Source organism: Sturnus vulgaris, chromosome 7, assembly GCF_052056855.1.
Source record: "Sturnus vulgaris isolate bStuVul1 chromosome 7, bStuVul1.hap1, whole genome shotgun sequence".
Classification (NCBI taxonomy): Eukaryota; Metazoa; Chordata; class Aves; order Passeriformes; family Sturnidae; genus Sturnus; species Sturnus vulgaris.
Genome location: NC_142249.1, coordinates 18,151,146 through 18,164,955, shown reverse-complemented (window position 1 = coordinate 18,164,955; position 13,810 = coordinate 18,151,146). Strand labels below are relative to the sequence as shown.

General features: G+C 40.3%; 1 protein-coding gene across 2 annotated transcripts in view; it reads right to left on the bottom strand.

The window, feature by feature from the left end:
* Positions 1–10,248, bottom strand: part of ZNF385B (zinc finger protein 385B) — a 153,820-nt gene extending 143,572 nt beyond the window's left edge. Inside the window, exon 1 of one of the 2 annotated variants that reach the window (XM_088167945.1) lies at positions 10,037–10,248. The gene's annotated coding sequence lies outside the window, so the exon portion shown is untranslated. The remainder of the gene's footprint in view (positions 1–10,036) is intronic. The other variant, XM_088167949.1, reaches the window with a different exon arrangement.
* Between the last annotated feature and the right edge of the window lie 3,562 nt (positions 10,249–13,810).

The following is a 13,810-nucleotide window of genomic DNA, read 5'->3' as shown; positions in this document are numbered from 1 at the left end:
AGTTTGAGCAAGAAAAATTACATCTGCATTTCTTACCTTACCTGCTATTTTTATGCTTTATGGAAGAGCCACATTCCCTCCTCCCTCCAATGAATTGTATATGTGACAAGGATGCAAACAACTGTAAGTCACAGCAATGTGGACTGTTACATCCTTGACATAATAAATGAGGAGATGCTTACAGCTTCTTCTACAGCACAACCATTCCCCTACCTCCAGGAAACCATTAAACAACTAGAGGTGTGAACCCATTGCAGCTTTCTGCTTCATTAAGTCATATATCCTTTTTATATTGGAGTCATGAAGCTATAAATCATGAGAGATGGAATGAGAGCTAATTAAAGAGTGAGCTAAGCATAAAATTTTGCATTGTTGCATATCAGGGAACTCCAAAATTGGCCATACTTTGTGTAATATATTGTAAAATATTAAAAGATGTTTCCAGCAGATAGCCATTTTCTCTAAGAGTTGAGCACTGCCACCTGAAAAATATCAATATTTAATTTCCTAGCAGGGAAGCCCTATGAAAACCCGACTCACCTTTTTTTTTTCCTTTTTAATAACAGATCATTCTGCCTTGTATTGCAGTGCAGTCTTTTATACAGTCTTTAAACTTACTTAACTCTTTTTCTAATTAGAATCAACTGCTATGCTTCTGAAGACAGAAACTCACAACCTCGGAAATCTCTACATACACTAAGGCAGAGCATTAATCAAATTTATCCAACTGGCCCTTAAACTTCAGTGCAAACACTTCAGGCTATTTACAGAATTCCTTTACTAATAAGGCAATACTCATTTGAGAAAAAAATCCATTTCCTGATACCAGATTTCTCAGCCAATGTAATTATGTCAGAAAAGCTCGTCTTTGAAGGGTTAGAGATAATCTGATGCAGACATGTTACCTGAATATATACATCTCACAACCCAAGAAGGTATGCATAATATGCATATATATTACTGTGACACCTAGAGCATCCATTACTAGGTGAGAAACTTCCTCTTTTTTTCCTATTAAATAAAAAAGAAAAAAAAAAGGGGGTCTGAATTTATTAAACTAAACTTTTATTTCAGACTTCACTGACTGGAAAAAGGGCTCAAAATAATTTTTATTAAAAATGGGGACCATCCATAAGGTGATTCATATTTTACTGGGATATTCCAAGAAACTCTAAGTTGCTAGCCACTCTTGGAAGTTTGTTGCATTCGGCTGCAATCAGGAGCAGGGGCATGGGTCAAATACACAACCAGGACAAATACTAAGCTCAGCAAGTCAACACAGGGGTCAGCAAATTAGAAGAGCCAAGAAATACAGCTGCTGAAGGAAGGGCCAAAGGCTAAGGCATTCCAGCTGCCTGAGGGACAACCAAGAGGCAGGTGTAAAGGATGCTCAGAAGTGACAGGGACCAGGCAAGGCTGCTTGCAGTAAGCCCACAAAAGCCACAGCTCACACTCCTGCAACCTGAAAGATCCAAAGCAATGTCCAGTAAGTTTTTAATAGTCTACTAATTCTGAAAAGCATTTGGCAGCACTTTGATACGTGAATGGAGTTCTGCCTATGGCTTTACAGAAAAACATGATATACAAATCCTAGTAACGAGCATTTTAGAGAGACTCCGATAATTCTTCAAAAGCAGCAGTGCTGAGTTTTATAAACTAACCCATTTGGAAATTCAAGCCGAAATTATCCTTTTAAACAGCATAAAGTACTTCTGTGGCCCAGAGCCAGCTACTTCAACCTTATAAGCAATTTAAAAATAAATTTCAACAAGTCATTGACACAAAAGGAATTTGAAGGTTCTCACAAGATGGAAGAAGCCATACAATAGTAGCAACAATAAATGACAGGAACAGATTCAAGAGCATTTATGTATAGTAAAAATATACATAATCAGAAACTTTGATTCAGTGTCACACAAAATGTGATCTCCAGCTCTGTAAAACGATGAGCCACTCCATCATGCTGATATTATGAAGACATTCATATGGTAGAAGCATACAAAAGCAAACCTGCCAAGCCCCATACTCAGCATGAAAAGTGATGTTGGCTCCTAACTGCCCGTGACAATTCCCACAGTTATCACGGGCACCTGGCAGAACAGCCCTCTGATAACTGCGTGAGGCAGGAAGCAGCCGTGTGCTGCACGGGGAGATTACAAACCCCGCACGTTCCTGTCTGCCGTTTAACGCCAGCCTCTGCTTCCTTTATTTTTAAACATTCGCCAAACAAGGTTAGAGTAAATCCTCCCCTCTGAACAAGAAAGAAGTTCTCCTATCCTTGCTCAAGGTCTAGATGTTCAGTTTAAAATAAAGAAAAAAAAAAATCACATCCTTTCTTGAAAAAACTGTGGTTCAGGAACTTAATCAAATTTCTAATTTACAGTTAAGAAAAAAAAAAAAAAAGGTTAAAAGCTTCTGAGAACTACAAAAAAGACATAAGAGACTTCCATGGGATTCCTTCAGTGGCACGGTTTTGCCAGATCTTTTACACTGCAACAACACACCACCACCAAGCTATATGCAGAAATACTGGCAAATGCAAATTCACTGAAAGTGGTAAAAAAAAGAATTACATCACACCTGTTTTATCGGCCTCTCACTGCCCCAACGTGAGTTACATAATAGATGGTAACTATGATGGGGACAATTGAGACTCAACAAATCTACCGAGTTAACACAGTTGCCAATACAACCAAATTATGAAGCTGACAACATAATCAGATGTTGACATTACTTCTGTCAAAATTTTTTAATACTGAGCATCTATGCAAATTCCTCTGATGTTTGAATTTGTAAAGCTCCATTGTCCGGTTTCTTAAGCTGTTTTTGTAACATTCATGAGATCATGAGACTAACCCACATGCCAAGGAAAGACAACGTTTCAAGCAACCTCTGCTTTCTCCAACCTGTTTGAAAGAGGAAGACAATGTCAGTGTAGGTGGCTCTTGTCTATCCTTTCAGGAATATCACCTGCTCAAGAGCATTTGTCACCTGCCTGCAACAGAGAAGAGGTCTCTGAGTACAGTGGACTTGAAATTTTGAAATCTATTTTGTACATTTACAGACAATACATATTCATTGTCAGCAGTTTAATACTATATAGAATAAGATTATAGCACTAAATATCCCCACCCATATGTTAATAGTGCTTAATACTTTCACATTACTTATGGGACTAGGAGTGTCATTAGTCCATTTTAGCTGTCCAACCTGACAATAACGTTCTGCTGCTTCTGATGTCACCTGTCTAAAAGAATGTGAAGTTCTCCAGAGTGGAATCTGACAATACCTGACCAAGTACCACTGAAACACAAAGCAGTTCAAGCCTCTAATGCTACTCCAAAGAGCACAAATTTATTTCTTCAATTGTTGCAGAAGCCAGGCTCTAGTTTTAAGAATTTTAAAAGCACTCACTGATAAAAAATTCAAGATTTACCATGATTCCTTAGGGCAGAATAGCTTGTTTTTAAAGAAACCTAACTAATAGGCTCTTTAAATTACAAGATTATATTTTCCTTCCCCTCACAGACTGATTAATCAAGACAATCAAAGTCATGAGAACAGCTACCTCATGAAAAAAACAATGTCATTTGCTGCAGAAATTGTAAAAAAGGCAGGAGACTGCAAGAGAAAAAGATTCTCTTATTGTTAAGGCACTTACATGCTGCAGTGCAGAATCAATCTGCAGCCTGAGCTCCACTACAGAGCTGCTAGAAATGCTTGGCAAGTTGCTTAAATCACTCACTACTAGCACACGACTTTGCTGGGAGCCTGAGTGGAGAACTGCAAGCTCGAATTTTCAGAGTTGCTGTATTGGACTCAGGCTCTAACTGCTGAATGCTCCTGCTGCTGCTCAACAGTTCTGCTGTGAGCACACCCTGCATTGCTCCAAGGGCTGACACACCTCACCTCAGGACTCAGCATTAGCATTGCTGGAGACTCCTCTCTGTGCTGGTTTCCCCCTATGTCAGGAGAATGCTCTTTTATTTCTGTCGTGGGAGTGTTGCAAAGATTTTAAAATTTCTCTTACTATTGTTGAAGCACATATTACCCATGCTGTGCACAAAGTGTGGTGAGAAAAAAAACAAAAGTTACTGTCGATTATGCCCACTGACAGACCCAGCTACAGTTGTATTCCATTTCCTAGTTTTCACATTCTTAACTTTGCAAGTCTTAAGCTCTCATAATGCTGTTTGAAGTTTAAAAAATTGGCATACTTATTCCAAGATAAGCGTCAAGCATGGTACTGACTATGCAGAGACCCCCACAATCTACCAAATAAGCATCTGTCTGGCAGAGACTGCACCTGCATTGCAGACAACAGACTGCAGAAACAGACAAAGGCTGAATCTTTTCCATAATTTTTCATACAGACTCATAAGGGGTTTCTTAATTGTAACATATTAAATAATCTCATTTTAACAGAAAGATGAAGTGCACCTAGACATGCATAGGCATTTACAATTTCAAGTCAAAGATTCACCATCCGGTTGTTAGCAGGTGGCCAAAGGAAGAAAAATCATGCAATTACTTTTTTTGGTCATACGCAGTCATGCAAAAAAAAGAGACTAGCTAGCTTTTATTAGCATTTTCATTACAAAATCCCATCAGGAGATTCCTGCAGCATCTTTGAAAGTCTTGCTGCACAAGGCAGAGTAAAAACTTTGAGGGTGTTTACTAATTATCTTACTCAAATTCATCTTCTCTGGAATATCCCTTGATAATGAGTCCTTATGCTCAAATTTTTTTCTTAGCTTAGGAAAACAAGGTTCTTTTTAATCAAAATTATGGCAGATACAATTGGACACTGTCAAGTGTAAACTAGATGACATAAAAATCACATTAAACTTTTTTCCTCGCTTCCATTTTGAAGCAGACCATACTAATGTTGCCTGCCACATCAATGATTCTTAACCTAATTAATCTTTGAAATTGTATCAAATTATACTAGGACTAAGGAGACTGATAGTCTACTGTATCTAAATGGGATGTACTGAGAAGTGCCAAATTAAAATACAATAGCATGTGTTATTAAACAGTCTGGTCCCATATGTTTAACTTTCTGGTACCTGCACAAGCACCTATAGGAAGAACAACTGCCATAATCAGTTATGTTATAAATTCATTAGATCTTACAAGTTCAGTAATTCTGAGAAGTGTTAAAAATTTATTGGAACACATCCTCTGCTAGGAATCAGCATTTCACCAGTCCCCAGTAAATAACTCAATTAGGAACTACTCATTATGAGACCACAATGGTTGTAGAACGGCAGCAGGTTGACTGCCATGATGTAAAAAAAGCCTCATAAACCATAAATATACTATGACATAGAAAAATAAACAACAAAATGAACAAAACTTACTGTTTAAAGTCATAATATTAATTTTACTTTGCTCTCCTGACCTGAATGCTGCCTTTTCAGTCGCTGTTCTTCAGTGACTGTAGTAAGTAGTTACACAGTCTTCCTCTAAACACAAGACTTACCTTAGTCTTAAGGATCACTTTCCGTGCCACACAGGTGCAAGTAATGGATACTATAAGAGAGCAGACTGGCTTTGAGCCTTGTGGTTTGCTTGCAAGAGGAGTCTGTGAGACATCTCTCAGTGTGAATCAGTGTGCTCTAGGAGACAAGATTAACCTCCCTTACATGCAAAATGACTGACTGAGCTGCAGGTGTGCCCCAAGTTTGTCATACCTTCAGCACTGACATAACTGCACCCAACAGTTTGCCAGCAGAAAGCAGAGAGTAATAAAAAACTGCCTGGTATATTTCAGAATCACAGCACCTCACCAACACCACAGTGCATCATCCCATCACGCAGCAAAATCAGCAGGTGTAGAAAACTGTGAAGCAAGATGCATAACTATGCACGGCCTGCATTCTGCCACAAAAACTGCATTTCACCTATTTGTAAACAGAAACCTATTTAATACCATTTCTGTGTTCAATGCAATCTCACAACATTTTAAAACTTGTGAAACATTTAGAAGGCTATATAATTGAAAAAAATGTAGGTATATAAAGTAAGGGAAAAAGCACTTCAACTGTCTAAAGCTGCCACTTGTACTCATACCTAGCTACTGCTCCCTCTTAAACTCCTTATTTTAAATGTTAAATAACAAAAAAAAAAGTTATTTTCAATAAACAAAGTTTTATTGAATAATTTCACTGAGGAAGGAAGCATTAACAGTGTTTTCCTAACAGGTTAACTTGCTCATATTCAAACAATCATCAATAATGTAATCAGCACAGTTCTAACATGCCTCATTGTGCATTGGCATCACCTGTCATTACAAGAGCTGTCTGGTAGTTCAGCAGCTGCAAATTGTTAAGGTACCAATATTGATAAGCAACAGACTGGGGCAGCACTGATATAGTTAGATTGGTTTACAAGGCTTCTATTTTTACAAGCCTTGGAAGCTCAGGTTGTCTAATGAATTTTTAACATGTCAATTAATATGTTTATAGAAAGCAATGTCAGCGTTTGCTAATATCTAAGAAGAATCACAGTTGTATGCAAAATGTACAATGTGTTAAGGCTCCAAGCTTCACGTTTGAGAAAATCAAAAGAATTATTGCACATGATCTGAGGGGAACAATCACTTAGGAAACAATACAAATGTGTAAGTTAGTGGGCATGATTTATCACTCTGGGAAAAATTAGTGCAATTTCATGCAATGTGATGTATTGCAGGACATTATAAAAAAGACTTTATTTGTGGCAAACAGAGTAAGACCTTCACTTACTAGCACCAAAAGATACCTTATACCACAACAAATTACCAAACATTTTGTTATTTTTACCAATGTACTACTGATAACATAAATTAAGCAATGCTTACTTAATAACATTCAGTGCTCTCACTGAATGTAATCGTGTTAGAACACTAGCTACTCTTTGGCAGCACTTTCTCTGACAGTACAGAATGACGTCAAATGACTGCACGGTGCAGAGACAATTTTTGTCATAATTACCCTGCTTGCTTTGTGCATTACATAAGGTATCATAAAACATATTAATTTTGTGAAAAAACATTTTTAAAAATCCTTAGGACACAAGTTTTCATAGTGTTTTAGGTGTTTTGTTTTTAAAACATTGGCATTTGTTAAATAATGGAAACCATAAACTTCCTGTTGTAAGATTACGCGTGCTCTGTGAAACTGCAGTAAAAAGACAAATTTTACATTTGAAAAGAACCTGTATTTTTTTCACATGTGGGCAAAATAATAATAGAAAATAGCCCTTCAATCAACATTTGAGCTGCATCTGTAGTTAGGCAAGCAGAGTATGTGGCGACAATCTAGTGACCTATGCAGCCAGAGGGATGTTACAGTCACATAGGAGAGTGAAGCTCCTGTAATTCTTTCAACTCTGTATGTTCATCAGTCTGAGGATAAAATATTCAAGTGCATTCTATGGATCTGGGGAAATTCTCCCTTTGTTAACTGAGGTATTATGGCATTTAACATCTGGCTCTACCTTCACTGCATCAGAGGTAATTGAGGATCAGATAAGATACAATATTCACAGTTGTATCTTGATGGGTGACATATACTAAGTACTACAATTTTCTGAATGCAATGCAAAAGTTATGGAACCAAAATATTTATCTGCTGCAAGTTGTCATTCAAGGAATTGCAAAGGGCTTAAAGTAAGAGCAGAATTTCAGAAGCAAGCAATGTCATATTTTCTTGCCATTAACTACAGATGACCTGAGCTTTGCAGTGTATTTCAGTACACTAGAGAGCATCTTGCACTCCAGTTCCATACTCTGCTACATCCCAACACAGCCGATGAATGCTTTGAGATTTGAGACTACCACAACTATACCATATGCTCATTTTGAAAATAACAGGAATGCCCCATTTCATAAATTTTCAAACTCAGAGAGAAAATATTCTCAAACCACAATCCCTTGTGATAACCTGAAGAGAAAAAACTGCAAGAACTGTAAAGCATCTGTTATGTTTTATGCAGTAATCCTCATTGCTCTTCAAAATCTTAAAACTTCCAGAGCTAATTAACTAACAAGCCTACACTCCCCCAATAGATTATCTTCCACAAGGCCTTTTGCTGCTTTTATACCAACTTATCCCTGAGAATTGTATTCAAGGAGGCAGATAGCTGAGGAAATCCAAAAGATAAAAAAAAAAAAGGACAGTGAAGAAGAGTTAAGAGAAATTGGTGCTGGTGTGAGTACATTGACCCTTTGTGAGAAAGGGTGCAGTGCAGAGGGAGCACGGGAGGGATGGACAGCTCCTGTTAGTACAGGAAGAGGCAAGTCAGCACAGTATCTTGACACCTGGGATAGTTTCCTTTCTCATTTCTTACTACCTTGTGGATTGTTAAGCCAAACAAATCGGAAAAAAAAGTTATTAATGGGACTAGTGTCATAACTCCTGGTTTATCTTCTGCCTTCAGATTTCACACAAGCATATCAATTCCCATCCACTGGAAAAGGTCTGAGGCACAAAAAAAACCATTTGGCAAGACCAAACACCAGAAAAAAGTTTCAAGTATAGAGAAATACCCTAGAAACAAAACAGAAGAAAAATATTGTCCCTCCCCCTAAGCAGTCTATTAACGTGGTGAATTAAAAAGAGTAGCAAGATTGCTTCTTTGGAAAAGGAGAAGTATTATAACCTAGTCACAGCAGCCTAGTGCCAGCTCTGGACTACACAAAAGACACCTTTTCCTTGTTTTCAGAACTGCAGTACGCGGGCAGAGGGTGGCTGCAGCCACTGGAGAGCACAATGCTGCCACGAGAGGCAGAAGCTCCGAAGAGCACAGAGCACGTTCTCCCTGAATCCAGCACATCCCCAGCGGTATCCTGCCATCGCCCCCCGTCCCGGACCTGCAGCAGCAGAGCTCCATCCACACCCGCTGCAATCACACGGATGCATCCCCCGTGACTTCAGGGTTTTACACTACTGCTTCATATTACATTGCATTCAGGTAAGAAAACGTACAGGTTCTTGATACCAGAGGACTTCTTTTGCATCTCATTTTCATACTTTATCCAAGGCAGCATTAAAGCAGCAGCAGAGTATGGAAATAAAATTATCATCTCCCTCCTCCCATAACTAGTAGTTAGTTGCAGTTAAATTGTGTTTTGAAGATTTATTGAAACTTCTGAGGGCTCACAGTGCCGCACTTCTCTAACTTTTCCATTTATAGATTTCCCATACAAGCTTAGCAATAGATGCAATGCCAAGCTCACAACCTTTGAAACCCACGAAGAGAGTTTACAAGTTTGATCAGGAGTCATAAACAAGAGAAAACAAACCTAAGCCTTCATACATGTATGAATATTCTGACAATTCCTCGGACACAAAGGCATTTCTTGCCTGTAGCTGCAGAAAATGCAATCTTGTACATAACTCTCCTCCGCATATTTTGAAACAGTGTCACCAGGACATAAACTTTAACATTTTAAGCATACCATCAACCGTCCACGAGCTTGCGGTGCCAAGCACTTACACTCATCACGCGTAATTAGCTCATCAAGGATGCCTCCTTCATGTGGGTTAATTCCTCCTTTGCTGAAGAAATTTAACTTTCCCAAACTCGTCAGGATTTAAAAACAAGAAAGCCGAGCTGTGCTCACGCAACTACTTCCTTTTAAAAAGTCACTCCGTGTGCCAGGGAAGCAGAGCTCGGTCCAGCTTCGGAGCCCGGGCACAGGAGCCCCGCACCTTTCCCACGTAACAAAAATCGTTACGCAAATCCCAGGCGCTGCCGAAGCCCCTGACCTATTTAGAAACGCGCTTTATCCTTTGTGCAAGCCAGCGATGCTGCGGAGACGCCGATAAGTCCCCGACAGCCCGGGCAGGAGGACACCCCGGGGGCCCCGCTACCTGCGGCTCCGGCCGGCAAACTTCGCCCGGCGGGGCCGCGGAGCGGGCGGGCTGCTCGGGCTCCGGCTGCGCGTCCCCCGCCGGCCCCGCACCGTGACATTGAGCAAGGTCCCTGCCGGTATCCCTGCCGGTATCCCTGCCGGTATCCCCCCGCTCCCGGGGCGCCGCCCGCTCACCTCAGCAGCCGCCCGGAGGGATGGAGGGATGGAGGCAGCGCGGCACCGGCGGGCGGGCGCTGCAGCCCCGCTCCTGCCGGACCGAGGCGAGCGCGGCGCAACTCCGCCGGAGCGCCGCGGCTCTCCCACCGCGACCGTCCTGTGTGTCTGTGTCTGTGTCAGTATCTGTGTGTCTCTGTGTGTGTGTGTCCGTCCGGCCGTGCCCGGCCCCCGCCCCGCCCGCGGGCTCAGGTGGGGCGGGGGCCGGGGTCGCCCCGGGGGCGGAGCCTGAGCGCTCGCGCCGGGGGCGGGGCGGGGCGGGGCGGCCCCGGCACCTGTGGCTGCGGCCGGGCCCGGGAGGGGAGCGGAGCCCGAGCCTCTGGCTGAGGCCAGCGGGGCTGCCGGGCTTCTCTGCCAGCCCTGCCTGCCTGCGAGCCCAGCCCAGCCCAGCCCGGCCGGACGCGTCACCCCAGCGTGCCCCAGGCAGCACAGCCTCGTCTTGGGGCGACAGCCGTGAGGAACAATCCCCAAACGCGGCTGGAACAGCTCCTGCTTTCCTCACTCCTTCAGCTTCTGCTCGTCAGGAGTTGCCCTTCGTCCCCTAAACCCACAAAGCTGTAGCCAGCCTGCCAGCCCACCTGTGAGGGCTTCAAAACAATAGCCACTGCTCCTCAGCTCTGTTTTGTAAAATGTTAAAGTGTGTCCTAAATAGAAAACATCAGGTTTTGTAAGTACTTAAGAGAAAACTAATAATGGTAATGGTAGAAACATCCAGATCAATGCAAACCTAAGTATAAGAAATTTTACTGCATTTTTATAATTTGAGTTAGTTTTTATAGTTCAAACATTGCTCCTGGAGAATGTGATGCAAACGGGGGAATCCTACAGTATTTAATTTGTTATTCTTCTGCAGGAAGGAAAACAAGAACATTTAACATTGGAGAAAAACTTCTTGCTGGACTTTTATTTTAGCTTTTGGAGAAGAGCAGTGATACTTAATACCATTAAGAATTGCATCATACCTTGTTTACAGTTTTATATTCAATAAGTTCTTTTAGCATTCAGGACAGGAAATTCTGAGAGTTTGAATTAATCATCCCATAAAAACATGAATATAACCCTTCTTCTGGTGTTTTACCTACCACAAACTTCTTGCTCAGAAGAAATCTGAAATTTAAAGCATACCTAAGTGTTTTTGAAAGATTTGCTGGTCTCCTACAGAAAGAGAAGCTGAAAACCGGGCACTTTTTTATCTGTTCCCCAGAAGTCCTGAGTTTGTCTGAATCTACAGCAGCAGAATAGATGGCATAGCAGGAAAAATCCACTACTGAAACTGGGAATGTTGGAGCAGTGGTAGAGGAATTTTGAATGTATACATCTGCTTCAGCAGCAAACAACAACAAAAATACCCAGAGAGGGTTTGGGATCAGTCAGACAATAAATTGATCAAATTGATTATCTTGAAAAGGCACACACATGTATGACTGTGCATTAGCAATATCCAAAATTTCATGTTTTATTATCTTTTATCTATCTTTTAGCCCTTTTCAAGACAAACTTGTAGTAAACTAGCACAACAGTCTCCAAAACACATTCAGAAATCTCAAAATATCTCTGACTGGACAAAACCTCAGCAACTTTCCCTTCATATCCAACTTTCAAGTCCTGATGTAAAGAACTAAGAATATCTCATCCATGCAGTATTATTTTACTTATGTAAGCAGCTGTTGTAGTTGACACAATAGCTCAAATATATTGTTGCCACAATTTCAAATAGAAAAGTTGTCTGCAAATGACCATGCACTGTATTTGCTGTTAATATGAAAATGTATAAGAACCCCTGTGAATACTATAGCATTCTTCAGAATAAGTACATTTCTGTTCAGTGGCTCATGATTAAAAAAAAAAAATTGAGTGAATTCTAACCATCAGCTTCCTACTGAGAGATATAACAGGGGGTGATAATTGTACATGGTTTCTGATACTTGATGCAAAAGTATGTGTTGGATCTGTCTTTGAAAGGCTTGTTCTCATCAGAAACAGAAAATTTTAACCCACAATTGTACACATCTTTATGATGCATTTCACAGCTGTATTCCACTGTGCAACTCACCATTCTTCACTCCATCTCCTTATCAAATCCTGTGGTCTATAAGATTGTGTATGTGTGAAGGGTAGAAAACTTTAAATGTTCTGTATTAGCAATGTGTCACATTTCATCTCTCTAAATGCTGAAAGCACACTAGAAGTTATGAAATGACAGAATAGTTGTAGAATATCAAAACAATTTCAAAAGTGATGTGAGCAACTGGAAGACCATTTAGCCTGGGAGATCTTGTAAGGAGAGAACAGGTCTATAAATTCAGAGGAACCTATCATAAAGGAGAGGCTGCTATTGGATGCATTTCTACTGGAAATCTGCACAAACCAACATATAAAACCAGACAGAGGTGGGATCTTATACTAAGTAAGAATATGCAGAGTGTGAAGAAGACATGCTGAGTATGAATTAGAATTGCATTTTATCACTTCATTTTTTTCAGACCTTTAAATTTGGCTCTACCAAAACAAACTTGGATGGCTTTTCTAAAATATCTGTCACTGAACATAGGTTTAATGTTTAAACACAAGTTTGCCACTGAAAGGAGTTAATCCATGCAGAATGCTGCATGCAAACGAACCTCTTAGGGATGCCTGCAACCCAACATCAATTCAGGATGTCCCAAGAGCTGGGAAATATTTTCTACAAAAGGCAACAGTGACATTTAATATCATTTTATGAGGAGAGGTCACCACTGGGAGGCCTCAAGCAACCCTCACATTCATGACTCACCCTGTAAGAGACAGACTGCCAGAAATCTAAGTAAATTTCTCTCTGTCCCCAGCAAACAAGGAAACTGCTGGGTTCTCCACACTAAGCTATTTTTTATATATATGAAAGGCCTACCACTTATTTTGAGGAAGTCCTCTTTTTTGTTTGACTATTACATCTTTTTTGAGAATTAAGGTTTTACTATCCTCTGTTTCAAAAATAAGCTCCCTCTAAGCACCACAGGGCATTTGAGGTATGACTACAGACTTCATGTTTGTTTGGTGGTTGCCTATGCAAAATATTAAACAGTATCCTAATGCTCCAAATGTTGATTTGCCTTTTTGGTGATCCCATAATAATGCAATAAATAACAAGATATATAATGCAAGGAATAACAAGAAAAATAAATACTTTCAAGGTGTGTTACACAAGTATCCCTCTGTGGAAATAAACCAAGTGTTTCCAAGACTTCTTTTCAACTGGCTTCTCCAGTGGTAACCTATTAAATGTTAGCTTTGCCGAGGAGTGTGTCAGTAAAAGACACTTCAGAAATTAAAAGACCGGATGTAGACACAGAAACGACACTAATTTCAATATTTCCCCTCCATGAAGTACCAATGCTTTTTATAATGGGAGATGTTTCTAAGTGATTGCCTCAACACATCTTTTTTCCCAGAGTAGTTGCCCCACATTCTCTAAAGTCACGCTGGCTTTAAGTGAGTATGGGCAGCCTTCTGTGTTTGCTTTGCACTCTGCCCATTGTAAGACAGTAATAGCCTTGTCACCATGTACACGAGAAGAAGGAACTTGAGAGGTGTTTGGTTTTGTGGTTTGTTTTTTTTCCCCTGAAGATAGCCACTCATTTCCATAGTCTTCAAAATCAAGGCCTGATAAGCAGAATTTTAATAAAACACAGCTAAAATTTGAACCATGTACTTTTATGCATGGAAAAAGTATGGTGAATAAATGATGACTGAATTAAG